Raw genomic sequence first — 23,273 nt, 5'->3', positions numbered from 1 at the left:
ATAATAGGTAATAAATAATTCATTTTATAGTGTTTGCGATTTAAGAAATATTAAAAATAAGGTATCATTAACAAATTGTTCCTTCTTCTTGTAGTTCCTTCTTCTATCGCGCTATCATCACAGCTATCCGGATCATATTGGCGGCTGCTCAGAAAAGATCTACTAAGATACAACTATACCATTCTCTTAGGTCTCTCAGCCAGGAAATTCTTTATGTTTTTATGGATATTTTACCCTTAATTTTACCTTGCATTATGAGCCTTAATATCTCATATTTCGCACCTCTGTTAATGTGGCCTAAATATTTCAGCTTTCTTTTTTTATGTTCTTTATGACCTCGCAATCTTTTGTAACCATCTTAACACTTCTGCATTTATAACTCGTTGGATCCATGATATTTTCAAAATCCTTCTGTACCACCACATCTCAAATGCTTTAAACTTCTTTAAATTATCCACTTTTAGTGTCCACCGTTACATTTCATACAGCAAAGTCGAGAACACGGGATTTTAAGGCTCTTATCCTCAGCTCCAGAGGGAGGTCTCAATTAACACAAGCTTTTTTTTCATTTCCTAAATACTTGTCTTGCAATTTTAATGTGTGTCCTGATTTCTCTAGCTTGGTCATTGTTTTCATTTGCCAAGGTTTCCAGATATTTGTAGTTATTCACTCTTTCTACTTGTTTTCCCTCGATCTCTAACCTTGCTACTGTATTTTGCTTAGAAATAATACTGAACTTGGTTTTTTTAACGTTCATTTGTAGTCCATATTTTATATTGACATGGTGTAATCTATTTACTTACTAATCGTTGCAGTGCTCCTAGAATATTCACATAAATAGCGATGTCGTCTGCGAATCTTATGTTGTTCAAGATTTTTCCATTTGTTGATCTACGCTGTGGTTCCTCTGGTATTGCTTCCTATTATGTCGTCGATCCTTAAACTGTGTTTGTATTTGAGTTATTATCATCATTTGCATCATTATTATACTTTATCTTGTCACGTTCCTGTTTTCTTTGAGAAACATTTTTCACTTGTGTTAAAATTTTTTCTGACGGGTGAAAGTAGTGTGTAACAATACAAACGTCACACCTTTGCTATTTTATTTTTAAATGCCTAATTATTTTACTCTATTTTTTTAATATTTCATTAGTAATAATCTTCTATTTGTTTTACCTGTTTTCTTCATTAAAATCTCGTTGGCGCCCTCTTTTGTTATCCTCTACCTACTATATCTTTTTTATCTAACATCTAAATCATCATACTGAACGTACTTCATATATTCTTACTCTCTAGATATATACTTTAATACGGAACATGGTTGTCCGTCTCCTTATACTCTGCGCTGCTGTCATATTTCAATGACAGTGACAATAATGGAGAGGGCAAAATTAATTTATTTAAAAATATAAGCCCATCACACCTTCATTTATTTCCAGACTCTCACATCTCTTGGGGAAATAATCTTATATTAATTACATTTCTACATATATAATAGTTTTTATAATATGTTTTTTTCTCTAACCTCCAAATGTCCAATCATGTGCTTGGTTTCTATATTTCATTTCATTTATTAATATGCTTTTAGTAATCAAATTATTTGAATAGTCTCCGTCAGTATTAATTTTATTTATCCCTTTGCTAACTGCTACTTTTTGAATACTTTTTGGCAAGGTACTTTTTCTTTCTTTTTGATGTCAAACTTATACACGTTTTGTATTCTAGTTTTTGGATAAAAATCACTTTCCTCCCTTTGGGAGCTACCAGCTTTCATCACCGGTGATGCAACTTGAAAGACAAGACAACAAGATGCATCGAACAGACAACAGCACCCGACATCTCTAGTTGCAGCGACCTAGGACCACAACATCTGCCCAGGTCTACAAGTCTACAGCTGTACCATCCGACATCAAGAAGATCTACCATCAAATACCACAAGCCATACATAAGTATAATCTAAAAGTTGTTAGTTTTTGGCAAGAATTTGAATATATTTGTTAATGCATTTAATAAGTCACATTTTTAATATATCTTTTTGAACAATAAACATGACTAGTTAAAATATTGTTTTGTTTGCTTCTATTCTGAATTTTCATGGTTCATATTTAAGATTAGGACAAGGCGAACACACAACTTGGGAGACTGAGCTAGGCAAGGGTGAACGATAGCTATCTAAGTTGGTTGAAGTATTATTTTCGAATGGTATTTCAATTAGCTGGTGTAGTTTATCGTTCTTCGCTTCATAGTTCATTCTTTCACGGTTTTTGCTCTAAATTTGAAAGAACCGCTTGGATTGACATATGCAATTTGGCATAAGTATAGCTTACATGTCAAAGAAAAAAAGTGATATTGTGCCGATGTGTGCTTTTGCCCTGGGGGTGACTTTCACCCCCTCTCGTGGGTGAAAAAATATATGTCCAAAATAAGTCGTGAAATGGATAAACTGACTAATTTTAAGTAGCTTGTTCTATAGAAGTTTTTCGCCAAGTCAACACTTTTCGAGTTATTTGCGAGTGAATATGTTCATTTTTCAACAAAATAGCAACATTTTTAGACGGTTTTTTGCAAATAACTCAAAAAGTAAGTGTTCTGTCGAAAAAAACGTTCTTAGCACAAATATAGCCTATAAAAAAGTAAAAAAATGGTGTACGCGTTGGGTCTCTGGATCTCGTAGAATAGATCCAATGAAAAATAGATTCATATTTACCAAATTTCAAATAGAATATTTCGACGTGAAATATCCAAAAAAGTAAGCACTTTTTGGGGAAAACCCATTATAACTTTTTTAAAGTGTTTTAAAAAAGCTTTATTTCTGTTTTTACAAAAAGTTTCTAGCGTTAAATTTAAGCAAGTTACGCTCAAAATAAAGTTAGTCCCTTTTGTTTTTGCAACAAAAAATCGGGAAGACCACCCCCTAATTAGCAACTTAAATGAAATTAATCGTTCCCGCTCCACAAATTATTTTACTTATGTTGTGTTTATATGATCTGTAAGTTTCATCGATTCAAAGTGCTTATTTTTGAAAAAAATTGGTTTCAAAATAAAATTTTTAAAAATTTAAATTTTGAAAAATATGCTTTTTTTTTAAAATAACTTAAAAATTGTTAGAGATACCAAAAATCTCGAAAAACAAAAAAAGTCAGATTTGCTTTTCTGAATATCATGTATTTTTTTGTTTTTCTGTTAGACAAAAATTTATTAAGATTTGGTGTTTCTAAATTTGCATACATTCGTGATCAGTGACTCGTTCAACCCCTTTTAACTACAGCCCTTTCAATAATAAGGACTTTGGACCGATGAAACTTACAGATCATATAAACAATATAGACACGAGTCAAGAAACTTGTGAAGTCGTAACGATTAAGTTCATTTAAGATACTAATTGGGTAACTCACTAATTGAGTTACCCACATGTCTAAAGAGAAAGGTATTCGATCAGTGCGTCCTCCCAGTCTTGACGTACGGATCAGAAACACTTACCTTAACTAAAGCCTCGGCTACCAAACTAAGAGTCACGCAGAGAAGAATGGAGCGGTCAATGTTAGGAATAACTCTGCGAGACAAAATCAGAAACGAAGAAATCAGGAGAAGAACAAAGGTGACTGACGTCATCGAGAGGATAGCCAGGTTGAAGTGAAGATGGGCAGGACACGTAGCCAGAATGACAGATGGGCGATGGACGAAGAGGTTATTGGAATGGAGGCCAAGAGAAGACAAGAGAAGCGTCGGTCGACCACCTACAAGATGGACTGACGACTTAAGAAAGGTAAATAAAAACTGGATGAGGGCGGCGCAGGATAGATGGGGTTGGAAACGAGGGGAGGAGGCCTATGTTCAGCAGTGGACTTTTGAGGCTGGATGATGATGAAGATACTAATTAGGGGGTGATTTTCTCGATTTTTTTACCAAAACCAAAAGGACTCACTTTATTTTGAGCGTAACTTATTTAATTTTGATGCTAGAATTTTTTTTTATAAAACAAAAATGAAGCTTTTTTAAACACTTTAAATAAGTTGTAATGAGTTTTCCTCGAGATGTGCTTCATTTGTAGTTATTTCACGTTAAAATTTTCCATTTGGAATTTGACGAATATGAACCTATTTTTCATTAGCTATAACTCTAGTTCTACTAGGTGTAGAGACGAGATATATACACCATTTTTTTTAATTTTTACAGGCTATATTTTTGCTAAGAATGTTTTTTTGACAAAATTCTTACTATTTGAGTTATTTGCGAAAAACCGTCTAAAAGCGTGGCTATTTTGTTGAAAAAAATGAACATATTGACTGCCAAATAACTCGAAAAGTATTGACTTAGTGAAAAAACTCTATGGAACAAAAGTTACTTAAAATTAGCCAGTTTATCCATTTCCTGACTTTCTTTGGACGGATAAGTTTTTACCCCCAAAAGGGGGTGAAAACCACCCCCAGGGCAAAAGCACATATCGGCACAATATCACTTTTTTTCTTTGACTTATTAGCTATGTGTATGCCAAATTTCATGTCAATCCAAGCGGTTCTTTAAAATTTAGAGGTTTTGCAATATTTTACCGTTAAAGAACGGACTATCAACTACAGCTGTATAACTTCCCTATTATTTATTATCAAAATAACGATTTCCGATGTGAAAGTCGAAACGTCAAATAACTTTTATTTTGAACGGCTTAAAATTTTATTTCTCAAATAAAATAATAAATTATATACATTAAGTGCATGTGGTATCAACTAGACGTATCGTTATAGGTCTTTATCTATGTAGATCTATATGTTTAGTTCATCTATCTTTAGAAAAAAAATGTGTAATATTTATTGCCAACCTCGATCAAGAAATATGAGATATATGTACGTTTTGGACAAAAATAATAGTAATAAAAGACATTTTCGATCAAATAGATTAAGTTTGTCGATCCGTCCGTATAAAAAAATTGAATGAGAAAATTGTAAAAAATAGGGAAAAACTGACGACGGATTCCGATTCAGCACTAAAATTACAGCAAAAGTTGTTAAAACGAAAATATTCAATTCATGTTTTGAGAAAATTAATTTATATACACCGTTTAAAAAAAAAAAAACAAAATTAATAAAAACGGAATAACTTGTAAACGACGATAGTTACACTTATTTTTGACAACGGATTTGTGATCAGCGTACCAAATACGTCTAAAAACATGTCTTCATCAATTTCCAGTCATCAAAAATTGTTCATTTCCTGTAAAAACTTTTTTTCGGTTTCGGCCTATAATTATTATATACAGGGTGTTTGGTAAAGAATGGGCCATAGCTTAACCTTGATTCCTGAGCTTAAAATAGCTCGATTTAAGCTAACTTACCTTAGTACCAAAGTTGATAATAACCGAAATATAGAGTGTCAAAATTAAACTTTTATTTTATTTATGTTTGAATATTTCCTGACAGCCATGGGATAACAACACGAAATTTGGTAAGTGGTGCTGGTATTGTACACTCTATTAAATTATGTTAAAGAAACGTTTCTGGCTACTACCAGAGACGTACGACGGGGAACGTGAATGGTTGACCCTTCCCAAATTCTACGCCACTGGACGAATCGCTACTTTAGTGCAATTTTTTTATTCCCCAATACCTTCTATGTAAAAAACATACTCTTCATTCGTAACGATAAAGCCATTAGTTTTCGATATATTTGGAGCTAAAAACGAAGGAGCATAATACATTAATCAAAAATAAGTGTGCCTTTTCATTTTTAACTTGAAATATCTCAAAAACTAATGACTTTATCGTTACGAATTAAGAGTATATTATTTGCATATAAATTATTAGAGAATCTAAAAATTATGCTAAATAGCAGTTTCATCACTGGCGTAGAATTTGGGAAGGGTCAACCATTCACTTCCCCTTTCGTACGCCTCTGGTAGTAGACAGAAACGATTATTTAACATAATTTAGTAGGCTGTACAGTGCCTACACTTTCTGCCAAGTATCAAACGGATATGCCAAATTATTTTATAGTATTCTTTTTTTTAAATAATTTATTCTTTATTTAAAAGTTTAAGGGCCGGTTTCACCAACGACAAATAGTAGTTTATTCTATGATTAAAGTTATTCGACCATTAAACTGACATTTATCCATTTTACTAACGTCAAATAAGATTTATTTTATTTATTTATCGAAAAAATACTTACTCTTCGAGTAAATTGGCAAGTTATTCTGGCTGTAAATATTTAGAAGAAAGTAAATTCGCGAGTTTGACTTTGAATTATCAAAATTATATTGAAACAAAATATAAACTTAAACGTCTCATAAATTTTATTCGACGAATAAAAGTGGTTTCATAAATTGGCTAAATATATATTGGCTAAATTCTATTCATTGATTTATTTGTTGTTGGTGAAACCGGACCTAAGAAATATGTGTAGCCGGTACTATAAAACTATTTGACATATCCTTATGATACTTGGCAGAAAGTGTAGGTACTGTACACCCTACTAAATTATGTTAAATAATCGTTTGTGGTTAATACCAGAGGCGTACGACATGGGAAAGTGAATGGTTGACCCTTCCCAAATTCTACGCCACTGACTAAACTGCTATTTTAGCATAATTTTTAGATACTCCAGTACTTTCCATGCAAATAATATACTCTTAATATACCTACCTACGAAGGAGCATAATACATTAATCAAAATAAGTGTGCCTTTTCATTTTTAACTTCAAATATCTCGAAAACTAATGACTTTATCGTTACGAATGAAGAGTATGTTTTTTACATAGAAAATATTGGAGAATCAAAAAATTGCACTAAAATAGCAATTCCGCCAGTGGCGTAGAATTTGGGAAGGCTCAACCATTCACGTTCCCCCGTCGTACGCCTCTGGTAGTAGCCAGAGACGTTTTTTTTAACATAATTTAGTAGATTGTACAATACCAGCACCACTTACCAAATTTCGTGTTGTCCCATGCTTGGCAGGAAATATTAAAAAATAAATAAAATAGAAGTTTAACTTTGACACCCTGTATTAAGGTTATTAGTAGGGAGCGGATTTTATGCTAAATGCATATTGCATGCATATTTAGCATATTTGAGAACTTTACTAAATTTTGCATATTTTTAAAGAAACATGCATATTTTGCGCCTATTTAAAAACATTTAAGTCCAAAAAAAAATTTAAATTCTTTAATTCGACACAAAATATTATTCTAAATACTGTTGTACACAAAATACTGTTCTATTAATTCGGGAACTAGGTACCTGAAGGGAGACGGCTCATTCACTGCCTTTTCATTTTTTCTTAGAAAATACCCGATCTTTACACATATTTCTTATAGTGCTTATAGTACGCCGTTATAAAATGATTGTAGGATGTTAAAATGATGAAGGATGGTTTACCGGGAAATCCGAATTTTATTTACTTTTATTATATTTAGTACAATTTGTCTTTTAAATCCCCTATTGTTCAGAGAATTTACTCCTTTAGCCATAGTTTTATGATTTTCTAACGGAAATTGAAATATTCATGCTTTAGATCAGATCTCGTCTTTAAACGGCTTTAAAACTTTGGAGGACATATGCAAAATTTTTAATGGAAATTTTGAAACTGATTTTGGTGCAGAATTTTCGGCTTTAAATAACTCTATTTTAGGCTCTATTTTAAATAACTTAATTAACTTACTTCTGTTGATGTCGAAAGGAGTTTTTCAAGTTATAAAAATATTTTATCTGATCAAAGTTAATGTTTCCTCGTAAAAAAATTGGAAGAACACTACTGATTATAGTGAATTATAATCGAAAATATATATAGTGATATTGTTGTTTTCTTTTAAATAGGTAACTATTGGTATCAGTTTTTGTAAAAAATGTGAATAAATTGCACAGAGTATATAAAATAATAATATTAAATTATAAAAGATCACCCTAGAATAGAATAGAACAGAAAACTTTTGGTTTCTCGAAATGCGCATTTTTTGAATTTTTGTGCATATCTTGCGCATATTTCGTAATTTTTTACTGCATATATATGCGCACCTTTCATCAAAATTGATCCCATATAAATCCGCTCCCTAGTTATTAGCAACTTTTGTACTAAGGTAAGTTAACTTAAATCGACCTATTTTAACCTCAATAATTTAAGGTTAAGCTATGGCCCATTATTTACCAAACACCCTGTATATACACTGCGCATCAAAGAAAACGGGCGGGCGAAAATGCACAATAACTAACTCTTAAAATCTACCAAATTTCATTTGCATATCTCAACCAGTTTTAGAGCAATAAATAAATCGTCAGTTTGTAAGAAAAAATTCAACATCCCGTATCTCGAAAACGAAGCATTTGCTGACATCTTATGTTTATAAAGCAAACGGAATTTATTTTTTCATGCAGAATTACCCCTTAAAGTATGTCGCACTTATTTAGAAACACCCTGTACTGATGAAGAACATGGCTCGTTGTTAAAGTACCTAACTTTTTTATTATCCAACATAAGCGAATGAATCAAAAAACAAAGTGTTAAGAAAACCTGAGGCTATAGTTGGGTTTTAATTTCAGTATTTTATAAATGCTAGAATATTCCACAGGGTGTTACGAACTTTGAGAAAAAAAATCACAGTTTGATTGGTCCACCCGGTATACAATGAAAGTTTACCTGTTTAGCAACAATATTATTACAGCGATATTGCTGAAAAATAAGGCTCTAACATATTAAAGAATCACTTAAATCGGACAACAGGTTTAGGAAATTCGAGACATCAAAATTTACCAATTTTGTGGGCCGCCCGTTTTCTCTGATGTGCAGTGTATTAATATGTCTAATTAATAATCAATTGACAATTAAATATATTTTTCAAAAATTAAATACTTAATTGCATAATCATTTGGCTTTAAACTTCAACAGTAAAATTTACAGAAGTCTTAAGAAAAATCCTAAAATCTCCTAATGAATCACTAATCGACTGACAGAAAAAGTAAATCAAGCTGAAAACTCCATTAAATCTACTCAACCAACATTTAATTACATCTCCACGGTCCAACTTTTCACGGAGTTTGCAACCGGGGTCGTAAGGGGAATTAAAACTTTGTTGAAAGTATTTTGAGCATTACCTTTAAGAACCATCGCATAGGCTGTAATAATTTAAAGAGGTTATACTTGGAATACGGTAAAAATTTCAAATTAATTGTTACTGACAATATTAAGCAATTTAATAACAGTACAAAATTTTTAAAACAATAAGAAAAATACGGATGTGTAAGTAAAACTGTTATGAAAAGATAATAATTATTATTTGTATAATTATTATTATACGTCCCATGTCCTTGTATTGACACAAGAATAAAAAACCGCTAAACGCCGTAAAAATGAGTGACGCATAAAATATTTCATCTACAACAGAGCGGATATTATGAATATTACGTGGCGCAAAAATTTATTTTCATTTTGATGGCAAATAAAATTATAGTTTTATTTTGAAAATTCCACACCTGTAATTTTGAACCAATCAAAATACGTTATTTTGACAGATCACCATGGCAACGGAGGTATTTTATCGGAAATTTTTTGCTCGTGGGGTACCCAACAGCGAATTATAGTGGAAATTTTTTGACGTTTACAATAACAGAACATTTTTGACAGACTGGTTTTTATTTGTTTACATAATTTAGTTTTGATTCATTTTAGTTACAAAGCTAAGATGTTTTCTATATTCTTCGGACACCTCCTCTCTTCTTAATGGCGAAAATGCAGGACTTTGAATGTTTTCAGTTAAGTTTCTATGTCTAATAAAATATATATAATATTTAGACACTAATTTATTTACCTTTTTCCCATTCAGTACTTTCAATTTTGCGTAGTTTAGTTTTAAAAACGCCAAAAAATAATTTCATCAAAATGGAAATACATTTTTGCGCCACGTAATATATATATATATATATATATATATATATATATATATATATATATATATATATATATATATATATATATATATACATCAACACATATAATTTATTTACCTTTTTCCCATTCAGTACTTTCAATTTTGCGTAGTTTAGTTTTAAAAACGCCAAAAAATAATTCCATCAAAATGGAAATACATTTTTGCGCCACGTAATATATATATATATATATATATATATATATATATATATATATATATATATATATATATATATATATATATATATATATATATATAAAACAGATGAAATAGAGAATGTGGAAAAATCCCCTTACGAACAATTCACACATCCACCATTTCGGGTTGGGAAAAATTTTTTGAATAGAATCAAAGATCCAAACACCAGTTCTTAGAAATGTGTTTCGCCCTCTTCAACCTCTCTGGGCTTATCAATAAAGATGAGAGGTTGAATATCTTTAGACACATTCCAATCAAAAAACAACATTCGAGACCTAGACATAGAAGGTGCGTAAATCTACGGCAAGTCCGACAATGACAGTCTCAAGTTTTAATTCCCTAATTACTTAAAGTAAGTAAAATATATGTTTAAAAACATGAGATGTAGATCCTTGAAACACACTCAGTGATCAAAAGATCCAAGGTTAATGGTTTGACGACCACTCGTACGAAATCAAACAGATGAAATAGAGAATGTGGAAAAATCCCCTTACGAACAATTCACACATCCACCATTTCGGGTTGGGAAAAATTTTTTGAATAGAATCAAAGATCCAAACACCAGTTCTTAGAAATGTGTTTCGCCCTCTTCAACCTCTCTGGGCTTATCAATAAAGATGAGAGGTTGAATATCTTTAGACACATTCCAATCAAAAAACAACATTCGAGACCTAGACATAGAAGGTGCGTAAATCTACGGCAAGTCCGACAATGACAGTCTCAAGTTTTAATTCCCTAATTACTTAAAGTAAGTAAAATATATGTTTAAAAACATGAGATGTAGATCCTTGAAACACACTCAGTGATCAAAAGATCCAAGGTTAATGGTTTGACGACCACTCGTACGAAATCAAACAGATGAAATAGAGAATGTGGAAAAATCCCCTTACGAACAATTCACACATCCACCATTTCGGGTTGGGAAAAATTTTTTGAATAGAATCAAAGATCCAAACACCAGTTCTTAGAAATGTGTTTCGCCCTCTTCAACCTCTCTGGGCTTATCAATAAAGATGAGAGGTTGAATATCTTTAGACACATTCCAATCAAAAAACAACATTCGAGACCTAGACATAGAAGGTGCGTAAATCTACGGCAAGTCCGACAATGACAGTCTCAAGTTTTAATTCCCTAATTACTTAAAGTAAGTAAAATATATGTTTAAAAACATGAGATGTAGATCCTTGAAACACACTCAGTGATCAAAAGATCCAAGGTTAATGGTTTGACGACCACTCGTACGAAATCAAACAGATGAAATAGAGAATGTGGAAAAATCCCCTTACGAACAATTCACACATCCACCATTTCGGGTTGGGAAAAATTTTTTGAATAGAATCAAAGATCCAAACACCAGTTCTTAGAAATGTGTTTCGCCCTCTTCAACCTCTCTGGGCTTATCAATAAAGATGAGAGGTTGAATATCTTTAGACACATTCCAATCAAAAAACAACATTCGAGACCTAGACATAGAAGGTGCGTAAATCTACGGCAAGTCCGACAATGACAGTCTCAAGTTTTAATTCCCTAATTACTTAAAGTAAGTAAAATATATGTTTAAAAACATGAGATGTAGATCCTTGAAACACACTCAGTGATCAAAAGATCCAAGGTTAATGGTTTGACGACCACTCGTACGAAATCAAACAGATGAAATAGAGAATGTGGAAAAATCCCCTTACGAACAATTCACACATCCACCATTTCGGGTTGGGAAAAATTTTTTGAATAGAATCAAAGATCCAAACACCAGTTCTTAGAAATGTGTTTCGCCCTCTTCAACCTCTCTGGGCTTATCAATAAAGATGAGAGGTTGAATATCTTTAGACACATTCCAATCAAAAAACAACATTCGAGACCTAGACATAGAAGGTGCGTAAATCTACGGCAAGTCCGACAATGACAGTCTCAAGTTTTAATTCCCTAATTACTTAAAGTAAGTAAAATATATGTTTAAAAACATGAGATGTAGATCCTTGAAACACACTCAGTGATCAAAAGATCCAAGGTTAATGGTTTGACGACCACTCGTACGAAATCAAACAGATGAAATAGAGAATGTGGAAAAATCCCCTTACGAACAATTCACACATCCACCATTTCGGGTTGGGAAAAATTTTTTGAATAGAATCAAAGATCCAAACACCAGTTCTTAGAAATGTGTTTCGCCCTCTTCAACCTCTCTGGGCTTATCAATAAAGATGAGAGGTTGAATATCTTTAGACACATTCCAATCAAAAAACAACATTCGAGACCTAGACATAGAAGGTGCGTAAATCTACGGCAAGTCCGACAATGACAGTCTCAAGTTTTAATTCCCTAATTACTTAAAGTAAGTAAAATATATGTTTAAAAACATGAGATGTAGATCCTTGAAACACACTCAGTGATCAAAAGATCCAAGGTTAATGGTTTGACGACCACTCGTACGAAATCAAACAGATGAAATAGAGAATGTGGAAAAATCCCCTTACGAACAATTCACACATCCACCATTTCGGGTTGGGAAAAATTTTTTGAATAGAATCAAAGATCCAAACACCAGTTCTTAGAAATGTGTTTCGCCCTCTTCAACCTCTCTGGGCTTATCAATAAAGATGAGAGGTTGAATATCTTTAGACACATTCCAATCAAAAAACAACATTCGAGACCTAGACATAGAAGGTGCGTAAATCTACGGCAAGTCCGACAATGACAGTCTCAAGTTTTAATTCCCTAATTACTTAAAGTAAGTAAAATATATGTTTAAAAACATGAGATGTAGATCCTTGAAACACACTCAGTGATCAAAAGATCCAAGGTTAATGGTTTGACGACCACTCGTACGAAATCAAACAGATGAAATAGAGAATGTGGAAAAATCCCCTTACGAACAATTCACACATCCACCATTTCGGGTTGGGAAAAATTTTTTGAATAGAATCAAAGATCCAAACACCAGTTCTTAAACAGTTCTTAAACAGTTGAAGAGGGCGAAACACATTTTTAAGAACTGGTGTTTGGATCTTTGATTCTATTCAAAAAATTTTTCCCAACCCGAAATGGTGGATGTGTGAATTGTTCGTAAGGGGATTTTTCCACATTCTCTATTTCATCTGTTTGATTTCGTACGAGTGGTCGTCAAACCATTAACCTTGGATCTTTTGATCACTGAGTGTGTTTCAAGGATCTACATCTCATGTTTTTAAACATATATTTTACTTACTTTAAGTAATTAGGGAATTAAAACTTGAGACTGTCATTGTCGGACTTGCCGTAGATTTACGCACCTTCTATGTCTAGGTCTCGAATGTTGTTTTTTGATTGGAATGTGTCTAAAGATATTCAACCTCTCATCTTTATTGATAAGCCCAGAGAGGTTGAAGAGGGCGAAACACATTTCTAAGAACTGGTGTTTGGATCTTTGATTCTATTCAAAAAATTTTTCCCAACCCGAAATGGTGGATGTGTGAATTGTTCGTAAGGGGATTTTTCCACATTCTCTATTTCATCTGTTTGATTTCGTACGAGTGGTCGTCAAACCATTAACCTTGGATCTTTTGATCACTGAGTGTGTTTCAAGGATCTACATCTCATGTTTTTAAACATATATTTTACTTACTTTAAGTAATTAGGGAATTAAAACTTGAGACTGTCATTGTCGGACTTGCCGTAGATTTACGCACCTTCTATGTCTAGGTCTCGAATGTTGTTTTTTGATTGGAATGTGTCTAAAGATATTCAACCTCTCATCTTTATTGATAAGCCCAGAGAGGTTGAAGAGGGCGAAACACATTTCTAAGAACTGGTGTTTGGATCTTTGATTCTATTCAAAAAATTTTTCCCAACCCGAAATGGTGGATGTGTGAATTGTTCGTAAGGGGATTTTTCCACATTCTCTATTTCATCTGTTTGATTTCGTACGAGTGGTCGTCAAACCATTAACCTTGGATCTTTTGATCACTGAGTGTGTTTCAAGGATCTACATCTCATGTTTTTAAACATATATTTTACTTACTTTAAGTAATTAGGGAATTAAAACTTGAGACTGTCATTGTCGGACTTGCCGTAGATTTACGCACCTTCTATGTCTAGGTCTCGAATGTTGTTTTTTGATTGGAATGTGTCTAAAGATATTCAACCTCTCATCTTTATTGATAAGCCCAGAGAGGTTGAAGAGGGCGAAACACATTTCTAAGAACTGGTGTTTGGATCTTTGATTCTATTCAAAAAATTTTTCCCAACCCGAAATGGTGGATGTGTGAATTGTTCGTAAGGGGATTTTTCCACATTCTCTATTTCATCTGTTTGATTTCGTACGAGTGGTCGTCAAACCATTAACCTTGGATCTTTTGATCACTGAGTGTGTTTCAAGGATCTACATCTCATGTTTTTAAACATATATTTTACTTACTTTAAGTAATTAGGGAATTAAAACTTGAGACTGTCATTGTCGGACTTGCCGTAGATTTACGCACCTTCTATGTCTAGGTCTCGAATGTTGTTTTTTGATTGGAATGTGTCTAAAGATATTCAACCTCTCATCTTTATTGATAAGCCCAGAGAGGTTGAAGAGGGCGAAACACATTTCTAAGAACTGGTGTTTGGATCTTTGATTCTATTCAAAAAATTTTTCCCAACCCGAAATGGTGGATGTGTGAATTGTTCGTAAGGGGATTTTTCCACTTTCTCTATTTCATCTGTTTGATTTCGTACGAGTGGTCGTCAAACCATTAACCTTGGATCTTTTGATCACTGAGTGTGTTTCAAGGATCTACATCTCATGTTTTTAAACATATATTTTACTTACTTTAAGTAATTAGGGAATTAAAACTTGAGACTGTCATTGTCGGACTTGCCGTAGATTTACGCACCTTCTATGTCTAGGTCTCGAATGTTGTTTTTTGATTGGAATGTGTCTAAAGATATTCAACCTCTCATCTTTATTGATAAGCCCAGAGAGGTTGAAGAGGGCGAAACACATTTCTAAGAACTGGTGTTTGGATCTTTGATTCTATTCAAAAAATTTTTCCCAACCCGAAATGGTGGATGTGTGAATTGTTCGTAAGGGGATTTTTCCACATTCTCTATTTCATCTGTTTGATTTCGTACGAGTGGTCGTCAAACCATTAACCTTGGATCTTTTGATCACTGAGTGTGTTTCAAGGATCTACATCTCATGTATATATATATATATATATACATCAACACATATATATATATATATATATATATACATCCTACTATCAATTTGGCATCGATACATTATGCATTTACCATCGATTTGGCATCGTCTTGCAAAGTGGCATCTGTATATCGATGCCACTTTACACTACCTTAATAACTTTATTCCTGTACTTGCTACCAGAAGTCTAATCAGCTCGGTAGTTAGAGATTTGATTCCTTGATGTTACTTTAATATATCAGCTTTCCTTGTTTACCTCTTACTAAGTTATATAAGTTTATTCCATAAAATGTTTGAGTCCAAAATGATCGTACAGTGAAAATATTATATACATTTAGTTCAGTGTTTTACCGTTTTGTCGCTGCCGTTATATACATGAAAACGTATATCCCACTTTCATTATCAATCATTTTGGCATCAGAAATTTGGCATCACTGTTGAATACAATATTATTCACAACGAAAAATAGACAATTTGAGAATGTATATATTATTTTCATAAAGAAATCAGTCTGGCATCATGTTTTATTGTTTTCACCCAATTTTGAAAAAATGTGAAAACTTTGTATTATCCACGTCCGTCTGTCCGTCTGTCTGTAACCACAACTCCTCCGTCAATATACCAGCTAGAATGACAAATGAGGTATCAAATGAAAGCTGATAATCCAAGGATGGTACTAAAGGTGAGATATTTGACCTTGGCGGTCTGTCCGTCGGTCTTTACGACCGCGAATATAACTCCTCCATCATTATACCAGGTAGAATGACAAATGAGGTGTCAAATGAAAGCATATAATCCAAGGATGGTACTAACGGTGAGATATTTGACCTAGGCTGTCTTTCCGTCTGTCCCTCCGACCGCAAATATAACTCCTCCGTCATTATACCAGGTAGAATGACAAATGAGGTGTCAAAAGAAAGCTTATAATACAAGGATGGTACTAAAGGTGAGATATTTGACTTAGGCGGTCTGTGACTCGGTCCCTCCGACCGCGAATATAACTTATCCGTCATTATACCAGGTAGAATGACAAATGAGGTGTCAAATGAAAGCTGATAATCCTAGGATGGTACTAAAGGTGAGATATTTGACCTAGGCTGTCTTTCCGTCGGTCCCTCCGACCGCGAATATAACTCCTCCGTCATTATACCAGGTAGAATGACAAATGAGGTGTCAAAAGAAAGCTTATAATACAAGGATGGTACTAAAGGTGAGATATTTAACTTAGGCGATCTGTGCGCCGGTCCCTCCGACCGCCAATATAACTCCTCCATCATTATACCAGGTAGAATGACAAATGAGGTGTCAAATGAAAGCTTATATTCCAAGGATGGTAATAAAGGTGAGATATTTGACCTAGGCTGTCTTTCCGACGGTCCGTACGACCGGGAATATAACTCCTCCGTCATTATACCATGTAGAATGAGAAATGAGGTGTCAAATGAAGGCTGATATTCCAAGGATGGTACTAAAGGTGAGATATTTGACCCAGGCTGTCTTTCCGTCGGTCCCTACGACCGCGCATATAACCCCTCCTTCGTTATACCAGGTAGAATGACAAATGAGGTGTCAAATGAAAGCTGATAATCCAATGATAGTACTACAGGTGAGCGATTTGACCTAGGCTGTCTTTCCGCCGGTCCGTACGACCGCGAGTATAACTCCTCAATCATTATACCAGGTAGAATGATAAATTAGGTGTCAAATGAAAGCTTATAATCCAAGGATGGTACTAAAGGTGAGATATTTGGCCTAGGCAATCTTTCTGTCGGTCCGTACGACCGCGAATATAACTTCTCCGTCATTATACCAGGTAGAATGACAAATGAGGTGTCAAATGAAAGCTTATATTCCAAGGATGGTACTAAAGGTGAGATATTTGACCCAGGCTGTCTTTCCGTCGGTCCCTACGACCGCGCATATAACCCCTCCTTCGTTATACCAGGTAGAATGACAAATGAGGTGTCAAATGAAAGCTGATAATCCAATGATAGTACTACAGGTGAGCGATTTGACCTAGGCTGTCTTTCCGCCGGTCCGTACGACCGCGACTATAACTTCTGCGTCTTTATACCAAGTAGAATGACAAATGAGGTGTCAAATGAAAGCTGATAATCCAATGATGGTACTACAGGTGAGCGATTTGACCTAAGCTGTCTTTCCGCCGGTCCGTACGACCGCGACTATAACTTCTGCGTCTTTATACCAAGTAGAATGATAAATAAGGTGTCAAATGAAAGCTTATAATCCAAGGATGGTACTAAAAGTGAGATATTTGGCCTAGACAATCTTTCTGTCGGTCCGTACGACCGCGAATATAACTTCTCCGTCATTATACCAGGTAGAACGACAAATAAGGTGTCAAATGTAAGCTGGTAATACAAGGATGGTACTAAAGGTGAGATATTTGACCTAGGCGGTCTGTCGGTGGGTCCGTCCGACCGCGAATGTAACTCCTCTATCATTATACCAGCTATAATAATAAATGAGGTGTCAAATGAAAGCTTATAATCCAAGGATGGTACTAAAGGTGAGATATTTGAGCTGGGTACTCTTTCTGTCGGTCCGTACGACCGTCAATATAACTCCTCCGCCATTATACCGGGTAGAATGACAAATGAGGTGTCAAATAAAAGCTTGTGGGTGAAAACCTAGGACTTACGAAGTCCAATTTAAAAATAGGGCATATCAGAGATATGCCTTAGACATCATAGAAGACAATGACACAGAAAAATCAAACAAGCAATATGTCAAAAGGGCCTTAGTTATGTATCTTCGGTCCTGTTGGTCCAATCGTGATGTATAGCACCTCAAATGATAGGATTTGACAAACAGAATACAATGAGAGAAAAATCAAATACAACCTCATGTCAAAAGGGCCTTAGTCGCGTATCTTCGGTCCTATAAGACCAATCGTGACGTACGGCATCTCAAATAATAGGACTTGACAAATAAAATACAATGACACAGAAAAATCAAATACAGCAACAAGTCAAAAGGGCCCTAGTTATGTATATCTAGTCCTATTGGTCCAATTGTGACGTACAGCAGCTCAAATGGTAGGGTTTAATGAACAGAATACAATGACACAGAAAAATCAAATACAGCAATATGTCAAAAGGGCCTTATTTACGTATCTTCGCTCCTATTGGTCCAATCGTGGCGTACAGCACCTAAAATAACTGGATTTGACTAATATAATACAATGACGTATGAAAATCAATTACAGCATCATGTCAAAAGGCCCTTAGTCTTGTATCTACGGTTCTATTGGTTCAATCGTGACGTACAGCGTCTGAAATGATGGGATTTAACTGGCAGAATAAGATGGTGTAGACAAATGAAAATGACGGCATGTAATAACACTTTAAAATTGTAGAAATAAAATGGATTAACACACATGGTATGACATATTAGGTGAGAGTATTTAACAAATAGAATACGATTACATACGTCCAGTTTTTGACAAGCGACTTCTCTACATATGATAAACGCGAAAGGGCCCCAACGTTCACTGCTCGACATAGGCCTCCCGTTCACTGCATATACCCACTGCTTTCTGACGCTGTGACTTGAGAGGATAGGATTTAACGAATAGAACGACAAAGAAGACTAAACAAGGCAGCTCACGGGAAAAACACAACTGTCCGTTTTATACTCTACAGGGAAGCATCAAATATTCAACGTAAGAATATATTAGAGTATAACGGTATGATAAATCTTTTTCTTCTTTTTTTCATTTAGTGCATTCCGTACGTTTTTTAAACATAATCAGGAGAAGTTGTTGAATTTCTGAAGTCTATAAAAGAATTTCTTAACAAACCTTTTTTTAATTGTGTTATGGATTATTTTTAAGAATGTGTTTAAAAGGCAGTTCGCAGGCTTATTGTTCAATGGGCTTATCACTTTCAAGCGCCTGTCTTTTTTGTAGGACTATTAATTGTTACTTGTGATTTCAACCATTCTAGCGGGGCAATGCCTTTTCTATAACTGAAATGAATATTGTTATCCATTTAATTTTTTTCCTCAATTAATTGAATGCCTCCTACTGGTGTTTGGTCTAAGCTTACCGCTTTTCCCCATTTAAGCTAAACTGCTCGTCAAAAGTTAGGGATATAGAAAATTATGCTCATTTTCATAGCTAATTTTTTCGAGAACAGATTAACGGATTCCACTATTTTTTTTTAATATTTTAGATTTTTCTTTAGTATTTACACAGTTGTGCAAAGGTTTACACAAACTTCTTTTTTGTACTTATACCGAGTGGTAGGTATAAGTACAGAAAAGAAGTTTGAGTAAACCTCTTGATAGGTATTAGTTACGTATCTTCACTCCCATTGGTCCCAACGTGTCGTACGGCGGCTCAAATCATTGGAATCAGCCAACAGAATACAATGACTAGGGAGCGGATTTATATGCGATCAATTTTGATGAAATATTCGCATATATATGCGGTAAAAAATTACGAAATATGCGCAAGATATGCACAAAAATTCAAAAAATGCGCATTTCGGGAAACCACAAATTTTCTGTCTTATTTAGTAATCTTATTTATTATTTTTCAAATAAAATCATTTTTTATATATGCAATTTATTCACAGTTTTTACAAAAACTGCTACCAATAGTTACCTATTTAAAATAAAACAACAATATCACTATAAATATATCTTCGATTATAATTCACTACAATGTGTTTTTCCAAATTCTTTACGAGGAAACATATTCTTTGATCAGACAAAATATTTTTATAACTTGAAAAACTCCTTTCAACATCGATAATTGGTGCGTATTTAAAATAACTTGTTAATTTCCGTTAGAAAATCGTAAAACTTTGGCTAAAGGTGTAAATTCTCTTAACAATAGAGGATTTAAAAAATCACCAAAATTATAGGTAGGTACCTACCCTAATAGCACAAGGACGTCCAATGGACGTCCTTCACGGACTTTAGGGACGTCCATTGGACGTCCGTTTTCGTCCGAGGAACGTCCTTTATACGTCCTATTTTGGTCCAAATGTCGCGCTACCGAACGTCCATTGGACGTCCATCTAATGTCCGAGGGGACATATATTGGATCTTAATCGGACGTAAATTGGACCTTAATCGGACGTCCAAGGGGACGTAAATTGGACCCTAATCGGACGTAAATTGGACCTTAATCGGACGTAAATTGAACCTTAATCGGACGTAAATTGGACCTTAATCGGACGTAAATTGAACCTTAATCGGACGTAAATTGGACTTTAATCGGACGTAAATTGGACCTTAATCGGACGTAAATGGGACCTTAATTGGACGTAAATTGGACCTTAATCGGAGTAAATTGGATCTTAATCGGACGTCTTAGGGGACGTGAATTGGACCTTAACAGGACGTCCAATTTTGGTCCAAATTCCACGTTGCCAAACGCCCAAGGGAGGTCCACCTAACGTCCGAAGGGACGTTCGGTGGACGTCAATTGGGCCTTCATAGGACGTCCCAGTTTGGTCCAATGTATTGCTGCCGATCATCCATCTAACGTCCTGGGAGGACGTTCGGTGGACGTCTAGAGACGATATTTATACCTGTGGAGAATGTATCGTAATACATTTTTTAAATTACCTAAGCGACGCCTGTATACATGGAAATCACCAGCTGACAAAGAGCACAAAATTGTCAGAAATCAAATTGACTACATCCTAATAAAGCACAGATATCGAAACTCAATTCAGGCAGTAAAGGCATATCCAGGAGCAGACGTATACTCTGATCACAGTCTTCTTATTGCTAGGTTTCAACTTCAACTAAAAAAGACGCAAAAAAGCCGCAACAACAATAAACTTAACATACAGAAACTAAAGTCAGAAGAAACAAAAGAAAATCTGAAACACGAAATCAACACAGATCTAGACAGAAACCCAGGAAATTATTGCAACGTAGAACAGCAGTGGCAATTCTTCAAAACCTCTATATTAGAACCAAGTAAGAAAGTACTTACTACAACCAAATGTAAGAAAGAAGAATGGATGACGGAGGAAATTCTAGAGTTGATGAATGAAAGAAGAAAAAACAAAACCATTAATAAGACCCGCTATAAACAGCTTCAAAACCAAATAAGAAGAAAAATTAGGGAGGCTAAAGAAACCTACTTCTCTGAAAAATGTAAAGAAATAGAAGAACTGCAAAACACATATGACAACTTCAACCTACATAAAAAAGTCAAAGAACTAGCCGGAATAGGAAATAGAAGAACCTCAAATATATTGCTCGACAAAAATGGAAATATTATAATGGAGACAAAACGAAAACTACGACGATAGAAAGAGTATATCGAGGAACTATTTCATGACCAGAGAGAAGCTAGTACATCCGTAGATAGCCAAACGGGAGATGCAGGCCCTGAGATAACCAAATCAGAGGTTAGTCAGGCAATAAACTCTATGAAAACCAATAAATCTGCTGGTCCAGATGAATTGCCTAGCGAGCTGATAAAGTTGGTCAACGAGAAAAACCTGGACATAATAGTAGAACTGTTCAACGCTATCTATACTACAGGAATCATCCCCAGAGAAATGTTGACATCAGCCTTTGTGTGTTTGCCAAAGAAGGTGAATGCAAAAGAATGCAGTGACTACCGAACCATAAGCTTAATGTCACATACCTTGAAAATTCTATTGAAAATTATCCACGCCAGAATACACTCTAAACTGGAGCTGGATATTAGTGACACTCAATATGGGTTCCGCAATGGTATGGGTACCAGAGAGGCATTATTCTCATTCAACGTGCTGACACAGAGATGTTTGGATGTTAACCATCCTCTTTACGTCTGTTTTATAGACTACAATAAGGCGTTTGATAAAGTAAAACATGATCGACTCATGGAAATCTTAAAAAATAAAAACCTAGATGAAAGAGATTTAAGACTAATAACACACCTCTATTACAATCAGCGAGCAATAGTAAGAATTGAAAAAGAAACATCTGAAGAAATGGAAATAAAGAGAGGAGTCAGGCAAGGCTGCATACTATCACCTCTATTATTTAACGCTTATTCTGAAGAGGTAATGCGAGAAACTCTGGAAGATGAAACAGTCGGCATAAGAGTAAATGGAGTCTTAGTTAACAACATCAGATATGCAGATGATACAGTAATAATAGCCGATAGTTTACAAGACCTGCAAAGACTCATGAGTAAAATAGTAAAGTGTAGTAGGGAGTACGGACTCTCTCTCAATATCAAAAAGACGAAGTTTATGAAAATTAGTAAAAACAACCATAATACTAACGAAATCTTGATAGTAGAGGGCCAGCAGATCGAAAGAGTAAAAAAGTACACTTACCTAGGAACACTTATAACAGAAAATAATGACTACACTGCAGAAATAAAAGTCAGAATCGAAAAAGCACGTTCTAATTTTATAAAAATGAAAAAGGTCCTATGTAGCAAAGATTTAACATTAGCTCTTAAAGTACGCCTAACAAAATGTTACGTCTACAGTGTTCTATACTATGGAGTGGAATCATGGACGTTAAATGTAGAGACAATGAGACGACTTAACGCCTTTGAAATGTGGACCTATAGAAAAATTATGAGGGTTTCCTGGGTAGATAGAGTTACAAACAATGAAGTACTGAGAAGAATAGGTAAAGAAAAGGAAGTTGAACTTACAATTAAAGAAAAGAAGCTACAGTATCTCGGACATGTGATGCGGGGCGAGAAGTATGGCATCCTACGACTCATAATGCAGGGAAAGATAGATGGCAGAAGAAGCATCGGAAGAAGACGAATTTCATGGTTGAAGAACCTGAGAGAGTGGTTTGGATGCAGCTCGAAACAACTATTTAGAGCTACTGCCTCAAAAATTAAAATAGCTATGATGATTGCCAACCTCCGTAGCGGAGATGGCACCTGAAGAAGAAGAATGTATTGTGGGAAATAAAAAATATATTTTTTAAGGAACTTATATTACATCTTATATTAATTTACAATTATTGGATATTAGATTATTTACATTAAATT

The sequence above is a fragment of the Diabrotica virgifera genome, chromosome 7 (assembly GCF_917563875.1).
Source record: "Diabrotica virgifera virgifera chromosome 7, PGI_DIABVI_V3a".
Classification (NCBI taxonomy): domain Eukaryota; kingdom Metazoa; phylum Arthropoda; class Insecta; order Coleoptera; family Chrysomelidae; genus Diabrotica; species Diabrotica virgifera.
This window is presented reverse-complemented; position numbering follows the sequence as displayed.